We start from the raw sequence: 17,500 nt of genomic DNA, 5'->3' as shown, positions 1-17,500 counted from the left end.
TCAAAAATAATGTCACGGGTCTCGGGTATGTGTCATTTTAACTGACTTGTCTGGAAGGACCCGTACAGATCTGGAGACCGCAGCAGTAGAGAGAAAGAGAGAGAGATTTATACTGCTACTCTTTGCTTTTGTGACTCGTGTAGCTTGTTGTTATTGTTGGCTAATCATTAATCATCAACGCGGCACTAGGCTACAGTCATAGAGCCTCAGTGTGGGCAAAAGTTAGGAGATATCTATTCAATGGAAGATTGAATTAAAATGATGGAACTAAAAGTTAAAGAAGAAGGATCGGCTGTGACGACCAAGAGCCAACAGGTAGACTGCTACTTTATATTCTGAATGGAGTTGTTGTGTGTAACTGTAGGATGAGAAAGTGCATGCTGCCTCAATTAGCCTAGCTAGCTAATTTAACTAGCTTCTCCCGGTTTCATGTAGTCAAGACAGGTACTATGCAACCATGTTAGATGATAAATAACCTAGCTATGGCAGCTATTAGTGTATTACAGCAAGAGTCTGCTTGGTTTGTTGCGGTCTCTCGTCTCTCTCTCTCTCCTCCATGTTCCTGTGTCACACGCTCACGCTCAGAGTAGCCTTCACACAGCATGGCCCCTGCTAGAGGGTTACCTCTCTCTACCTCCTCTCACAGTAGCCTACACACACAGCACGGCCCCTGTTAGAGCGTCACCTCTCTCTACCTCCTCTCACAGTAGCCTATATTTTTATTATATAGTAGCCTATTTTGGTTGGTTAGCCAATTAGAATATACAAATGTCATGCAGATTACAGGTCAAACGTACGTTTACATTTGAGTCATTTAGCAGACTGTCTTATCCAGAGCCTCTACAATAGTGAGTCATTTAACAGACTGTCTTATCCAGAGCCTCTACAGTAGTGTCATTTAACAGACTGTCTTATCCAGAGCCACTACAGTAGGGAGTCATTTAGCAGACTGTCTTATCCAGAGCCTCTATAGTAGGGAGTCATTTAGCAGACTGTCTTATCCAGAGCCACTACAGTAGGGAGTCATTTAGCAGACTGTCTTATCCAGAGCCTCTACAGTAGGGAGTCATTTAGCAGACTGTCTTATCCAGAGCCTCTACAGTAGGGAGTCATTTAGCAGACTGTCTTATCCAGAGCCACTACAGTAGGGAGTCATTTAGCAGACTGTCTTATCCAGAGTCCCTACAGTAGGGAGTCATTTAGCAGACTCTCTTATCCAGAGCCACTACAGTAGGGAGTCATTTAGCAGACTGTCTTATCCAGAGCCTCTATAGTAGGGAGTCATTTAGCAGACTGTCTTATCCAGAGCCACTACAGTAGGGAGTCATTTAGCAGACTGTCTTATCCAGAGCCTCTACAGTAGGGAGTCATTTAGCAGACTGTCTTATCCAGAGCCTCTACAGTAGGGAGTCATTTAGCAGACTGTCTTATCCAGAGCCACTACAGTAGGGAGTCATTTAGCAGACTGTCTTATCCAGAGTCCCTACAGTAGGGAGTCATTTAGCAGACTCTCTTATCCAGAGTCCCTACAGTAGGGAGTCATTTAGCAGACTCTCTTATCCAGAGTCCCTACAGTAGGGAGTCATTTAGCAGACTCTGTTATCCAGAGTCCCTACAGTAGGGAGTCATTTAGCAGACTCTCTTATCCAGAGTCCCTACAGTAGGGAGTCATTTAGCAGACTCTCTTATCCAGAGTCCCTACAGTAGGGAGTCATTTAGCAGACTCTCTTATCCAGAGTCCCTACAGTAGGGAGTCATTTAGCAGACTCTGTTATCCAGAGTCCCTACAGTAGGGAGTCATTTAGCAGACTCTCTTATCCAGAGTCCCTACAGTAGGGAGTCATTTAGCAGACTCTCTTATCCAGAGTCCCTACAGTAGGGAGTCATTTAGCAGACTCTGTTATCCAGAGTCCCTACAGTAGGGAGTCATTTAGCAGACTCTCTTATCCAGAGTCCCTACAGTAGGGAGTATTATTATTCTTATTATTATTATTCAAATATTCTCTGGTCTGATGAAACAAAAATAGAACTGTTTAAGCCTCCCGGGTGGTGCAGTGGTCTAAGGCACTGCATCACAGTGCTAGCTGTGCCACCAGAGACTCTGGTATCGAGCCCAGGCTCTGTCGCAGCCGGCCGCGACCGTGGGGCGACGCACATTTGTCTAGCGTCGTCCGGGTTCGGGAGGGTTTGGTCGGTAGGGATATCCTTGTCTCGTCGCGCACTAACGACTCCTGTGGCGGGCCGGGTGCAGTGTGCGCTGACCAGGTCTCTAGGTGCACGGTGTTTCCTCCGACACATTTGTGCGGCTGGCTTCCGAGTTGGATGCGCGCTGTGTTAAGAAGCAGTGCGGCTGGCTTCCGAGTTGGATGCGCGCTGTGTTAAGAAGCAGTGCGGCTGGCTTCCGAGTTGGATGCGCGCTGTGTTAAGAAGCAGTGCGGCTGGCTTCCGAGTTGGATGCGCGCTGTGTTAAGAAGCAGTGCGGCTGGCTTCCGAGTTGGATGCGCGCTGTGTTAAGAAGCAGTGCGGCTGGCTTCCGAGTTGGATGCGCGCTGTGTTAAGAAGCAGTGCGGCTGGCTTCCGAGTTGGATGCGCGCTGTGTTAATAAGCAGTGCGGCTAGCTTCCGAGTTGGATGCGCGCTGTGTTAAGAAGCAGTGCGGCTGGCTTCCGAGTTGGATGCGCGCTGTGTTAAGAAGCAGTGCGGCTGGCTTCCGAGTTGGATGCGCGCTGTGTTAATAAGCAGTGCGGCTAGCTTCCGAGTTGGATGCGCGCTGTGTTAAGAAGCAGTGCGGCTTCTTAAACGAGTTTTAATGCTCTTGACCTTTGTAACTCCTGAACCCGTACGGGAGTTGTAGCGATGAGACAAGATAGTAACTACTAACAATTGGATACTACGAAAAAGGGGGTAAAAATAATAAAAATAATAATAGAAAAATAGAACTGTTTGGCCATAATGACCATCGTTATGTTTGGAGGAAAAGGGGGAGACTTGCAAGCCGAAGAACACCATCCCAACCGTGAAGTACGGGGGTGGCAGCATCATGTTGTGGGGGGTTCTTTGCTGCAGGAGGGACTGGGGCACTTCACAAAATAGATGGCATCATGAGGAGAGAAAATTATGTGGATATATTGAAGCAACATCTCAAGACATCAGTCAGGAAGTTAATAAAGCTTGGTCGCAAATGGGTCTTCCAAATGGGCAATGACCCCAAGCATACTTCCAAAGTTGTGGCAAAATGACTTAAGGACAACAAAGTCAGGGTATTAGAGTGGCCATCACAAAGCTCTGACCTCAATCCTATAGAAAATGTGTCAGCAGAACTGAAAAAGCGTGTGAGAACAAGGAGGCCTACAAACCTGACTCAGTTACACCAGCTCTGTCAGGAGGAATGGGCCAAAATTCACCCAACTTGTTGTGGGATGCTTGTGGAAGGCTACCCGAAACGTTTGACCCAAGTTAAACAATTTAAAGGCAATGCTACCAAATACCAATTGAGTGTATGGAAACTTCTGACCCACTGGGAATGTGAGGAAAGTAATAAAAGCTGAAATAAATCATTCTCTCTACTATTATTCTGACATTTCACATTCTTAAAATAAAATGGTGATCCTAACTAACCTAAGACAGGGCATTTTTACTATGATTAAATGACAGGAATTGTGAAAAACTGAATTTAAATGTATTTGGCTAAGGTGTCTGTAAACTTCTGACTTCAATTGTATAGAAACACACACAAGCCCGTGAACTCACTCCTCGTCAAACCCACCCAAATCTTTTATCTTCACCCGACTTTAATCTTTCCCTTTTATGTGTTTATGCTCGACACTAATGCCATGTGTACAGAGATGAGAGGGAGGGCTGCGTTGTAGAGCCGTCTAGCTCCCCTCCTGATCAAAATTCAGTAGCCAGCCCTATTTACGCACTGTGACACACTCGGGGTTAGGAAAACGTTGACCTTCTGCCTTCTGGCTCTTTTCAAAGCAACGGGGGTCCTTGATCATCTTTGAGATTTAGAAAATACATAATATAGAAATATTATCATAGATCCACAATTCATCCATTAGAGTAACACAAGTCAATGGAAGCATGCTGAAGGAAATACACTATGTCTGTTTTGCTGTTAATGATAATGCACTAAATGAATGAATGATATTCTAACCCATTCAGTAATAATGCATGCCTATTTGAAGTATTTACCTTCTCTACTGAACAAATAAACCTTGGAGCGAACAAAAACCACGCTGCACACATTCTCAGTTCCTCTCAGGGACAAACAAATGAGGAATAATCAGGTTTTTACAGAAAGACTCATTAACATTTTATCACGGTCTGTTCTGAAAGCTCTGTTTTCAGGATGCTACAGCAAACGGTTTTCCTGGCCGTTTGGAGACAGAGTAAAGTTTGCCTACCAAAAATGACTCTAACCCAGCAATGAGTCTTCCTGTAAAAACCTGATTATTCCTAATTTTTCTGTCCTTGAGAGGAACAGAGAATGTTTGCAGCGTGGTTTTGTCCACTCCAAGGTTTATTTGTTCAGTAGAGAAGTTTAATATATGGAGAGCAACATAAAAAGCTCTGATGAGCTTGTGGATCACCTGGGTTCTCTAGTTCTCTCTCTCTCCCTCCTCTCTCTCTGTTTCTCCCCCTCTCTCGCTCTCTTTCCGTCTCTCTCTCTCTTTCTCCCTCCCCTCTCTCTCTCTCTCTTTCTGTCTCTCGCTCTCTCTCTCTCTCAATTCACTCTCTCTCTCTCTCTCTCTCTCTCTCTCTCTCTCTCTCTCTCTCTCAATTCAATTCAATTCAATACACATGTCATATTATATATATATATACAGTGTTGTAACAATGTACAAATGGTTAAAGTACACAAGGGGAAATAAATAAACATGAATATGGGTTGTATTTACAATGGTGTTTGTTCTTCACTGGTTGCCTTTTTCTTGCGACAACAGGTCACAAATATTGCTGCTGTGATGGCACACTGTGGAATTTCACCCTCCTCACTCTCTCTCTCTCTCTCTCTCTCTCTCTCTCTCTCTCTCTCTCTCTCTCTCTGTCTCTCAATTCAATTCACTCCCTCTCCCTCTCCCCATCTCCCTCTTTCTCTCCCTCTCCCTCTCCCCCCTCTCTCTCTCTCTCCCTCTATTTCTCTCTCTCTCTCACTCTCTACCTCTTTCTGGCTCTCTCAATACAATTCACACTCTCTTTCTCGCTCTCTCGCCCTCCCTCCCTCCCTCCCTCCCTCCCCCTCCCTCCCTCCCTCCCTCCCTCCCTCCCTCCCTCCCTCCCTCCCTCCCTCCCTCCCTCCCTCAAAAATGTGCTTTATTAGCATGACAGTAACAATGATAACCAATGGTCAGACACTGTCCCTCATCTTATGGCAGGCAGCAATGTAGTGCGCTGCCAAGCCACAGCTCTCCGCGTCCTCCCCCAACAGGACGGGTAGCCTACTCTCATCAGAGAGGTCTTTGAAACCTTGAATAAGGGTTTCAAATATGGGGAAATGACACTCTCTAATTGTTTTATATATTTTTTAAACATTTTGTCAGGAAATGCAGCTCTGTCTCAGGTTCTGCTGTGGTGCAATGGTTGCACAGCCTTTCCTCTACAGGGAGCCATGTTTTCCTGTGTCTATCCTTCTCAATGGAAAGGCTGTGCTCACTGAGGCTGTACTTTGTCAAGGGTTTTCTAAGGTTTTGATCAGTAACCATGGTCAAATAGTTAGCCACGGCGTGCTGTCGATTTAGTGCCAGATAGCACTGCATGTTGCTTTCTGCTCGTGATTGTGTTTCCCAATAAGCAATGTAGTTTTGTTTTGACTGTGTTGTAATTGTTTTATTCTGATTGATTGAATGTTCTGGTCCTGAGGCTTCAGTGTGTTAGTAGAACAGGTATGTGAACTCAGCCCCAGGACCAGCTGGATGAGGGGACTGAGGCTTCAGTGTGTTAGTAGAACAGGTTAGTGAACTCAGCCCCAGGACCAGCTGGATGAGTGGACTGAGGCTTCAGTGTGTTAGTAGAACAGGTTTGTGAACTCAGCCCCAGGACCAGCTGGATGAGGGGACTGAGGCTTCAGTGTGTTAGTAGAACAGGTTTGTGAACTCAGCCCCAGGACCAGCTGGATGAGGGGACTGAGGCTTCAGTGTGTTAGTAGAACAGGTTAGTGAACTCAGCCCCAGGACCAGCTGGATGAGGGGACTGAGGCTTCAGTGTGTTAGTAGAACAGGTCTGTGAACTCAGCCCCAGGACCAGCTGGATGAGGGGACTGAGGCTTCAGTGTGTTAGTAGAACAGGTTTGTGAACTCAGCCCCAGGACCAGCTGGATGAGGGGACTGAGGCTTCAGTGTGTTAGTAGAACAGGTTTGTGAACTCAGCCCCAGGACCAGATGGATGAGAGGACTGAGGCTTCAGTGTGTTAGTAGAACAGGTTAGTGAACTCAGCCCCAGGACCAGCTGGATGAGTGGACTGAGGCTTCAGTGTGTTAGTAGAACAGGTTTGTGAACTCAGCCCCAGGACCAGCTGGATGAGGGGACTGAGGCTTCAGTGTGTTAGTAGAACAGGTTAGTGAACTCAGCCCCAGGACCAGCTAGATGAGGGGACTGAGGCTTCAGTGTGTTAGTAGAACAGGTTAGTGAACTCAGCCCCAGGACCAGCTGGATGAGTGGACTGAGGCTTCAGTGTGTTAGTAGAACAGGTTAGTGAACTCAGCCCCAGGACCAGCTGGATGAGGGGACTGAGGCTTCAGTGTGTTAGTAGAACAGGTTAGTGAACTCAGCCCCAGGACCAGCTAGATGAGGGGACTGAGGCTTCAGTGTGTTAGTAGAACAGGTTAGTGAACTCAGCCCCAGGACCAGCTGGATGAGTGGACTGAGGCTTCAGTGTGTTAGTAGAACAGGTTAGTGAACTCAGCCCCAGGACCAGCTGGATGAGGGGACTGAGGCTTCAGTGTGTTAGTAGAACAGGTCTGTGAACTCAGCCCCAGGACCAGCTGGATGAGTGGACTGAGGCTTCAGTGTGTTAGTAGAACAGGTTTGTGAACTCAGCCCCAGGACCAGCTGGATGAGGGGACTGAGGCTTCAGTGTGTTAGTAGAACAGGTTTGTGAACTCAGCCCCAGGACCAGATGGATGAGAGGACTGAGGCTTCAGTGTGTTAGTAGAACAGGTTAGTGAACTCAGCCCCAGGACCAGCTGGATGAGTGGACTGAGGCTTCAGTGTGTTAGTAGAACAGGTTTGTGAACTCAGCCCCAGGACCAGCTGGATGAGGGGACTGAGGCTTCAGTGTGTTAGTAGAACAGGTTAGTGAACTCAGCCCCAGGACCAGCTAGATGAGGGGACTGAGGCTTCAGTGTGTTAGTAGAACAGGTTAGTGAACTCAGCCCCAGGACCAGCTGGATGAGTGGACTGAGGCTTCAGTGTGTTAGTAGAACAGGTTAGTGAACTCAGCCCCAGGACCAGCTGGATGAGGGGACTGAGGCTTCAGTGTGTTAGTAGAACAGGTTAGTGAACTCAGCCCCAGGACCAGCTAGATGAGGGGACTGAGGCTTCAGTGTGTTAGTAGAACAGGTTAGTGAACTCAGCCCCAGGACCAGCTGGATGAGTGGACTGAGGCTTCAGTGTGTTAGTAGAACAGGTTAGTGAACTCAGCCCCAGGACCAGCTGGATGAGTGGACTGAGGCTTCAGTGTGTTAGTAGAACAGGTTTGTGAACTCAGCCCCAGGACCAGCTGGATGAGGGGACTGAGGCTTCAGTGTGTTAGTAGAACAGGTTTGTGAACTCAGCCCCAGGACCAGCTGGATGAGGGGACTGAGGCTTCAGTGTGTTAGTAGAACAGGTCTGTGAACTCAGCCCCAGGACCAGCTGGATGAGGGGACTGAGGCTTCAGTGTGTTAGTAGAACAGGTCTGTGAACTCAGCCCCAGGACCAGCTGGATGAGGGGACTGAGGCTTCAGTGTGTTAGTAGAACAGGTTAGTGAACTCAGCCCCAGGACCAGCTAGATGAGGGGACTGAGGCTTCAGTGTGTTAGTAGAACAGGTTTGTGAACTCAGCCCCAGGACCAGCTAGATGAGGGGACTGAGGCTTCAGTGTGTTAGTAGAACAGGTCTGTGAACTCAGCCCCAGGACCAGCTGGATGAGGGGACTGAGGCTTCAGTGTGTTAGTAGAACAGGTCTGTGAACTCAGCCCCAGGACCAGCTGGATGAGGGGACTGAGGCTTCAGTGTGTTAGTAGAACAGGTTAGTGAACTCAGCCCCAGGACCAGCTAGATGAGGGGACTGAGGCTTCAGTGTGTTAGTAGAACAGGTTTGTGAACTCAGCCCCAGGACCAGCTAGATGAGGGGACTGAGGCTTCAGTGTGTTAGTAGAACAGGTTAGTGAACTCAGCCCCAGGACCAGCTAGATGAGGGGACTGAGGCTTCAGTGTGTTAGTAGAACAGGTTAGTGAACTCAGCCCCAGGACCAGCTAGATGAGGGGACTGAGGCTTCAGTGTGTTAGTAGAACAGGTTTGTGAACTCAGCCCCAGGACCAGCTAGATGAGGGGACTGAGGCTTCAGTGTGTTAGTAGAACAGGTTTGTGAACTCAGCCCCAGGACCAGCTGGATGAGGGGACTGAGGCTTCAGTGTGTTAGTAGAACAGGTTTGTGAACTCAGCCCCAGGACCAGCTAGATGAGGGGACTGAGGCTTCAGTGTGTTAGTAGAACAGGTTTGTGAACTCAGCCCCAGGACCAGCTGGATGAGGGGACTGAGGCTTCAGTGTGTTAGTAGAACAGGTTTGTGAACTCAGCCCAAGGACCAGCTGGATGAGGGGACTGAGGCTTCAGTGTTTTAGTAGAACAGGTTTGTGAACTCAGCCCCAGGACCAGCTAGATGAGGGGACTGAGGCTTCAGTGTGTTAGTAGAACAGGTTTGTGAACTCAGCTCCAGGACCAGCTGGATGAGGGACTCTTCTTTGCACAGCTCTTGGCATTGCAGGGCTTGGTCATGATATGGTCCTTCTGTGGCTCAGTTGGTAGAGCATGGCGCTTGTAACGCCAGGGTAGTGGGTTTGTTTCCCGGGACCACCCATACGTAGAATGTATGCACACATGACTGTAAGTCGCTTTGGATAAAAGCGTCAGCTAAATGGCATATATTATTATATTATTATATGAGAGGGCGTCACTGTATTTTAGATGTTTTTATTATTATCAGTGGTTATTGACCTAATTCTGCCCTGCATGAATTATTTGTAGTTTTCCTCTGGACACCTAGAAGAATCCTACAGAACTCTGCATGCAGGGTTGCAATGGGGTGTTTGCCAGAATTTGGTGAAGTCTTGTTTTGCAGTGGAACCCACACCTCGCTGCCATAAAGTGGACCCCACACCTCGCTGCCATAAAGTGCAATTGGTTCAATGACACATTCAATTAGTGTTAGCCAAATTTTAATAGGTATTTCAAGTTGAATTTATTTTTAATGGCATAGAATGCCCTGCGTTCTTTCTCTCTCAGTTCATTCACTGCCTCATTAAGGTGTCCAGTTGAGCTGATTTTTAAACCTAAGTAATTGTAGTGTGTGCAGTACTCTATATATGTTGTACCAATTGAGAACTTTGGTCTAATTCCCTGAGATCTGGATCTTCTCTGGAAAAATCATAATTTTAGTATTTTTGGGGTTTACTGCCAGGGCCCAGTTCTGGCAGTACTGCTCTAGTGGGTCCAGGCTCTGCTGGAGGCCATGTGCTGTGGGTGACAGCAGGCATAGATCATCTGCGAAGAGTGGGCATTTAACCTCTGAATTGCGGAGACTGATGATTCTTCTAGAATAGTGGCCAATTCGTTGATGTAAATATTGAAGAGTGCAGGGCTCAGATTGCAACCCTGACGAAGGCCCCGCCCCTGTTTAAGGAATTCTGCTATTTTCTTGCCAATTTCAATGCTACACACATTTAATTATGTCATATGTTTTACCCCCTACACTACTTTCAATAACTTTGTAGAACAGTCCTGTATGCCAAATAGAATCAAATGCTTTTTTGAAGTTGATAAAGCAAGTGTATAGCAAGCGTATATTTTGGTATTATTTTGTGGACATATTTATCTATCAGGGTGTGTATGGTGTAAATATGATCAATCGTACAATGTTTTGGTATAAATCCAATATAAATCCAATTTAGCTTTTACTCAAGACATTGTGCTTATTAAGGAAGTTTAGAACTCTTACATTTATAATACTACAGAAAACCTTCCCCAGGTTACTGTTCACACAAATGCCTCTGTCATTGTTAGGGTCAAATTTGTCTCCGTTCTTAAAGATTGGGGTTATAAGTACTTGATTCCAGATGTCAGGGAAATAACCTACACTCAGGATCAAATTAAACAGTTTAATTATAGCCAATTGAAAATTTGCACTAGTGAGTTTGAACAATCTCATTTAGGATGCCATCAGGTCCGCATGCTTTTTTAAATTTGAGGGCCTGAAGTTTCTTATAGAGCTCCTGGTCAGTAATTTGGGAGTCCAACGGGTTGTGATTGTCCTTTATAACTTTTTCTATCCCATTCAATGTGTCATTCATTTGGAGTTGTTCTGCATTTGAGTCAATTTGAACGGTGTTGAAGAGTGTTTTAAAATGGGTCCATATGTCACCATTTTGTATCGCTAAATCTTCTTGTTTTGATTTTTTTTCCCGCCAATTTTGCCAGAAGTTGTGTGTGTTTATGGACTCCTCAATTAGTGTCAGCTGCTTGCTGTTGTACTGGGCTGTTTTGGTTCTGAGTGTTACGTTTATAGAGTTTTAAAGTCTCACAGTAATGAAGGTGTAATTCACCATTATTTGGGTGTCTGTGCTTTTGGTTGGATAGTGTTCTGAGTGTTTTCCTTATAACTTTTACAATCTGCATCAAACCAGTTTTTATCTGTGGTCTTCTTTGTTATGGTTGTGCTTCTTTTGCCATTTGCCTGTATATATAGTTGATGTTTTTTTACTGCTAGATTGATGCCTGCTTTACTGTGAGTGAATGTGCTGTCCAGAAAGTTATCTAAGAGTGTTTGAATATTTTGGTTACTAGTTGCTTTCTGGTATTCTTCTGTGCTGTTTTGGGCCCATCTGTCTAAATTTCTGATGTTGTACAGCTTACTGGGCTGTGAATGTCTGGTTGTTTCCATGTCTGTTCTTTTGAGAAACAAGGTCATTTGGCTGTGCTCAGACATATGTGTTAGTGGTTTGACGGTGAATGAGCTGAATGAGCTGAGAGAGAAAGGGTCAATGTTTGTAATAATGTAGTCTACTGTGCTGTGGCCAAGAGGTGAGCAATAGGTGAAACTCCCCAAAGAGTAACCTACCATTGACAAAGTACAGACCCAGGCTTCTAGCAACAGATCCATTCTGTTTTTGTTGATGTTGCTGTCACTGTTGTTTCTATGGTTAAGACAGATAGAAACAAGCCTGTAATAAAGTTGTCCCCTCGTGTGGTCGTTAGATCAGGTAGTGTTCCTGTGTGCGTATTTGTGTCCCCACAGATGAGCACACTCGCTTTGCTTTAGCTGTGTTTCTGTGATGGCACCATTACCTCTCTGTAACCTGACCTCAACATCTTTAAGATGTTTGTTGAACTCCAGTGTTGAACTCTTCAGTCCAAAGGTTGATGAGTTTAGGCCCTGAATGTTCCACATGCTGACTGATAGGTTGATGAGTTTAGGCCCTGAATGTTCCACATGCTGACTGATAGGTTGATGAGTTTAGGCCCTGAATGTTCCACATGCTGACTGATAGGTTGATGAGTTTAGGCCCTGAATGTTCCACATGCTGACTGATAGGTTGATGAGTTTAGGCCCTGAATGTTCCACATGCTGACTGATAGGTTGATGAGTTTAGGCCCTGAATGTTCCACATGCTGACTGATAGGTTGATGAGTTTAGGCCCTGAATGTTCCACATGCCAACTGATAGTGATTTCATGTTGCAAAAAGAAAGAACAGCAGTCAACAACTACAAACTATTAAGTTGTTAAGCTGCGCTGGTCCTGCTGTTGGGCCCTGTGGAGTGGAGGAGGGCCAGGTCTGGGCCGTGGGGCTTCCTCTCTGGTCTGGTAGAGGTGGTGGTCAGGTGTGGGGTAGTAGGGTGGGCCCGGTCCAGTCTGGCTAAGCCGATGGAAGTGGTGATGCTCTGGTGGTGGGTGGGGCGTGTGGGGTGTGCTGGGTCTGCTGTGGCGTTGAATGGGCCTGGGGCTTCTTGGTGGTGCAGTGGTCTGGTAGGGGTCTCTGGGTGGTCCTCTGTCCAGTGCGGCATGGGGTGTTTGTCTACCTTTAGAGACTTTAGAGACTACATAATTTAGAGACTTGGCAAACATCCCTACTGTCTGCTTCCTTAGGTGGGATTGGTCGTGCAGATGCTCTGGGGTGATTGTTGGGTGGTGAGCAACATGCTGTTCGGGAGTAGGCCACACCCTCTGGTGATGTCAGCGTTGACTTTCTGAATGGTACGGGGATGAAAGTCTTTGCGTGGCAGGAGAGTGTGGCCTAATATTGTGGCCTGCTGTGCCAAAGTCAGGCTGGGACAGGATGTGGAGTGCATCCTGTGTTTTTGGGCACCATATTTTGGACACCTTGTGGTGAGGGAAGAGTTTATCATCTTGGATGAATTTCCCATTTGAGTCAATGAGGATGGACACATCAGTGGGGTTTACCAGAGTAGTACTTCTCTCTGTAGTAGGTGTGAGCCTCTTTGTTGACTGGGGGTGACGGTATGGGGGGGTCAGTGGGGTATTAGGGGTGGTGAGGAACTGTAGCTTCTCTCAAGAAGTCTCTACAGTCTACTCTCTGTGCTGCAGCCCCCTCTTAATGACAGACAACTCCTTTGCCAACTCCTCCTCTACCTGCACGTGTTCTGTTATATATACATATTCCTACTCATTGAACAAGTAAACTTTTAGTACAATAGGTGTGTCTCTCTCCTCTCTCTCCTCTCTCTCTCTCTCTCCCCCCCTCTCTCTCTCTCTCTCTCTCTCTCCCTCCCTCCCCTCTCTCTCTCTCTCTCTCTCTCTCTCTCCTCTCTCTCTCTCTCTCTCTCTCTCTCTCCCTCTCTCTCTCTCTCTCTCTCTCTCTCTCTCTCTCTCTCTCTCTCTCTCTCTCTCTCTCTCTCTCTCTCTCTCTCTCTCTCTCCCCCTACCTGCACATTTTCTGTTATATATATAACATTTAGTACAATAGGTGTATTTCTCTCTCTCTTTCTCTCTCTCTCTCTCTCTCTCTCTCTCTCTCTCTCTCTCTCTCTATCTCTCTCTATCTCTCTTTCTCTCTCTCTCTCTCTCTCTCTCTCTCTCTCTCTCTCTCTCTCTCAATTCAATTTGATTCACACTCTTCCTTTGTCTCTCTCTCTCTCTTTGTCTCTTTGTCTCTCTCTCTCTCTTCCTGGCTCTCTCAATTCAATACAATTTGATTCTCTCTCTCTCTCTCTCTCTCTCTCTCTCTCTCTCTCTCTCTCTCTCTCTCTCTCTCTCTCTCTCTCTCTCTCTCTCTCTCTGTTGCGGTCCTCTGAATTTTAAAGAAGGGAAAAAATAAATGTAATATTCAACACAATCCAATTATAGACATGGGGCAATAGCTCTGGAAAACACATGTTGACATTTATCACACGGCCAAAAGTGCTATTGAAATGTTCTATATCTGAATTAGCATCAAATTAAAAACCATTAGTACAGTACTTCACTGAGTATATGTAATGGAGAGTCGGGTGTGGTTGTCGAATCCACTGAATGATCATTGTGCAGTTAGTGGAGCATAACCTCTCCAAACTCTCCATTCAGATTTAATTTCCTATATCCACTTGATGATGTCGCCTCTCAGTTCGCTTCAGAATAAAATATAACTATGTCCGAGCTAATGACGGTCTGTATTACTCCTGAGCTTAATTGGAACAGAGTTTAGAGAATGGAAGAGGACATCCCGGGTTAACGTGGGGGGCTGATTCCTGTACCCCATAATCCTCTATCTGTCCCTCCTGGAGTGGTACCACACGGTAAGAGGCGGGGCCAGAAGGGGGATAATTCACTGATTGGCTGAATTGACTGAATAATCAGGGGTGACACACTCCTCTCTCCTCTCTAGCGCCTCTATAGGGCAGACTAAATCAGCTATGTGCTAGCAGACAGCACTGACAGCTTTCTCTAGACCGCGTCCCTCCTTTTCTTTCTGGAGAAAAGCATTGTTGTAAATCCTGCACTGTTTTCCACGAGCAATGGCTAAGCTACGGCAGGTTCTGAGACAGTAGACAGGAAGGCATTGTCTGCTAAATGACTTAAATGTAATGTAATGTGGGACGTTTACATTTAGAAGTTCAGGATGTGTTTTCATGGTTTACCTTTATTTACAGTGGGGTTTTCAGTCATCATTTCAGGTTATTTCATTCAATCTGTGAACATCTTGGCCCATGTTCTGTAATAATCTCCACCCGGCAGAGCTAGAAGAGGACTGGCCACCCCTCATAGCCTGGTTCCTCTCCAGGTTTCTTCCTAGGTTTTGGCCTTTCTAGGGATGTTTTTCCTAGCCACCGTGCTTCTACACCTGCATTGCTTGCTGTTTGGGGTTTTAGACTGGGTTTCTATACAGCACTTTGAGATATCAGCTGATGCAAGAAAGGCTAAAGAAATACATTTGATTTGATTTGATCATCGTTGTCAAAATCTGAAATGTGTGTGTGTATGTGGGGGTCTGTGTGTGTGCTTTACAGCACATCTCAGTGAGACATTCAAATATTACAGACCTCTGTAAATCGCTACAGCTACTATATTAATAATGAGTGAGTGGTAAAGGGAGGGTGGTAGACACAGGACATACAGATGGAATAGAAGCTGGTGTGTGACCCTGGCTCTGAGGACACTATAAATACCTCTTCATCTACAGGCCCTCTATAATTAGCTTGGTAAGAACAACAGAATGTCTCTGTTATTAATGGTGCCGAGCGGTGAGATGTGTCTGTTAATGGAGCCGAGCGGTGAGATGTGTCTGTTAATGGAGCTGAGCGGTGAGATGTGTCTGTTAATGGAGCTGAGCGGTGAGATGTGTCTGTTAATGGAGCCGAGCGGTGAGATGTGTCTGTTAATGGAGCCGAGCGGTGAGATGTGTCTGTTAATGGAGCCGAGCGGTGAGATGTCTGTTAATGGGGCAGAGTGATGAGATGTGTCTGTTAATGGAGCCGAGCGGTGAGATGTGTCTGTTAATGGAGCTGAGTGATGAGATGTGTCTGTTAATGGAGCCGAGCGGTGAGATGTCTGTTAATGGGGCAGAGTGGTGAGATGTGCCTGTTAATGGAGCCGAGCGGTGAGATGTGTCTGTTAATGGAGCCGAGCGGTGAGATGTGTCTGTTAATGGAGCCGAGCGGTGAGATGTGCCTGTTAATGGAGCCGAGCGGTGAGATGTGTCTGTTAATGGAGCCGAGCGGTGAGATGTGTCTGTTAATGGAGCCGAGCGGTGAGATGTCTGTTAATGGGGCAGAGTGATGAGATGTGCCTGTTAATGGAGCCGAGCGGTGAGATGTGTCTGTTAATGGAGCCGAGCGGTGAGATGTGTCTGTTAATGGAGCCGAACGGTGAGATGTGCCTGTTAATGGAGCCGAGCGGTGAGATGTGTCTGTTAATGGAGCCGAGCGGTGAGATGTGCCTGTTAATGGAGCCGAGTGGTGAGATGTGTCTGTTAATGGAGCCGAGTGGTGAGATGTCTGTTAATGGAGCCGAGCGGTGAGATGTGCCTGTTAATGGAGTCGAGTGGTGAGATGTGTCTGTTAATGGAGCCGAGTGGTGAGATGTGTCTGTTAATGGAGCCGAGCGGTGAGATGTGCCTGCCAAAAGTGTTTAAAGATTTAGTTTCCATAAGTTGGACCGGGTTCCAGGAGTCATAAATACTTAGCCATGAGAGATCACTAAGGAAAGGAGGCCCTTTGTGTTCCTCTGCAGCTGAGCGGCCGGAGAAGAAATACAACTGGCTCAATTCTCACGCCTTTGGATTAGATCTTTAACTGTATTTAACTTTTATTAATCTTTTTGATTCCAACCCTACCTACCTCAGTCTTAACTCCAACCCTCCCTACCTCAGTCTTAACTCCAACCCTCCCTACCTCAGTCTTAACTCCAACCCTCCCTACCTCAGTCTTAACTCCAACCCTCCCTACCTCAGTCTTAACTCCAACCCTCCCTACCTCAGTCTTAACTCCAACCCTCCCTACCTCAGTCTTAACTCCAACCCTCCCTACCTCAGTCTTAACTCCAACCCTCCCTACCTCAGTCTTAACTCCAACCCTCCCTACCTCAGTCTTAACTCCAACCCTCCCTACCTCAGTCTTAACTCCAACCCTCCCTACCTCAGTCTTAACTCCAACCCTCCCTACCTCAGTCTTAACTCCAACCCTCCCTACCTCAGTCTTAACTCCAACCCTCCCTACCTCAGTCTTAACTCCAACCCTCCCTACCTCAGTCTTAACTCCAACCCTCCCTACCTCAGTCTTAACTCCAACCCTCCCTACCTCAGTCTTAACTCCAACCCTCCCTACCTCAGTCTTAACTCCAACCCTACCTACCTCAGTCTTAACTCCAACCCTCCCTACCTCAGTCTTAACTCCAACCCTCCCTACCTCAGTCTTAACTCCAACCCTACCTACCTCAGTCCTAACTCCAACCCTCCCTACCTCAGTCTTAACTCCAACCCTCCCTACCTCAGTCTTAACTCCAACCCTACCTACCTCAGTCCTAACTCAAACCCTACCTACCTCAGTCTTAACTCCAACCCTACCTACCTCAGTCTTAACTCCAACCCTACCTACCTCAGTCGTAACTCATTTCCTGTTTGGAGCCAGGTGTCCTTGTTACTGTAGTAATGTTGATGTGAGGGGAAAATAATGTTTTGGAAAGGGTGGCTTTTGTGTTTGTGTGTGTGTGCGTGTGTGTGTGCGCGCACACCTATATGTGTTAGCAGTAACATCCCACCCTGGCTCTCTCTGGACATAGAGGGAAACAGATGTGTGTCTCTCATTGTGGCTAGCTGTCACTGAGGGGGGGGGGGTGGCACAGCAGGATTGGCATCCCTCCCATAGCCTGGCTTGCCTTTATCCCAGACACATTTAATCATATTTCATCATATTTCATAAATCCCACTGTCACGTTTGTTGGAAACACACTCGGACCAACGTGCAGCGTGATCTGAGTTCCACATCTTTTATTAGATGTAAGTGAACCACACAACAAAACAATAAAGACTAAACGAAACCATGACGACAATGGCGTGCGAACATACAACTACACATAAACAATATCCCACAAAACACAGGTGGAAAAAAGCTACCTAAATATGAGTAGAGACAACGATTACCAGCTGCCTCTAATTGGGAATCATACAAAATCACCAACCTAGAAATACAAAACTAGAACCCCACATAGAAAATACACTGCTCAAAAAAAATAAAGGGAACACTGAAACAACACAATGTAACTCCAAGTCAATCACACTTCTGTGAAATCAAACTGTCCACTTAGGAA

The 17,500-nt window shown here is 46.5% G+C and overlaps 1 protein-coding gene across 2 annotated transcripts in view; it reads left to right on the top strand.

Moving 5' to 3' along the window:
- The window catches only part of LOC118376715 (nuclear receptor subfamily 5 group A member 2), a 193,374-nt gene that overhangs the window by 32,688 nt on the left and 143,186 nt on the right, over positions 1-17,500 (top strand). The gene's annotated exons all lie outside the window — the stretch shown is intronic.

Source organism: Oncorhynchus keta, chromosome 22, assembly GCF_023373465.1.
Source record: "Oncorhynchus keta strain PuntledgeMale-10-30-2019 chromosome 22, Oket_V2, whole genome shotgun sequence".
Taxonomy (NCBI): Eukaryota; Metazoa; Chordata; class Actinopteri; order Salmoniformes; family Salmonidae; genus Oncorhynchus; species Oncorhynchus keta.
The sequence above is the reverse complement of the archived record's forward strand: the minus strand, read 5'-3'. Positions and strand labels throughout refer to the sequence as shown.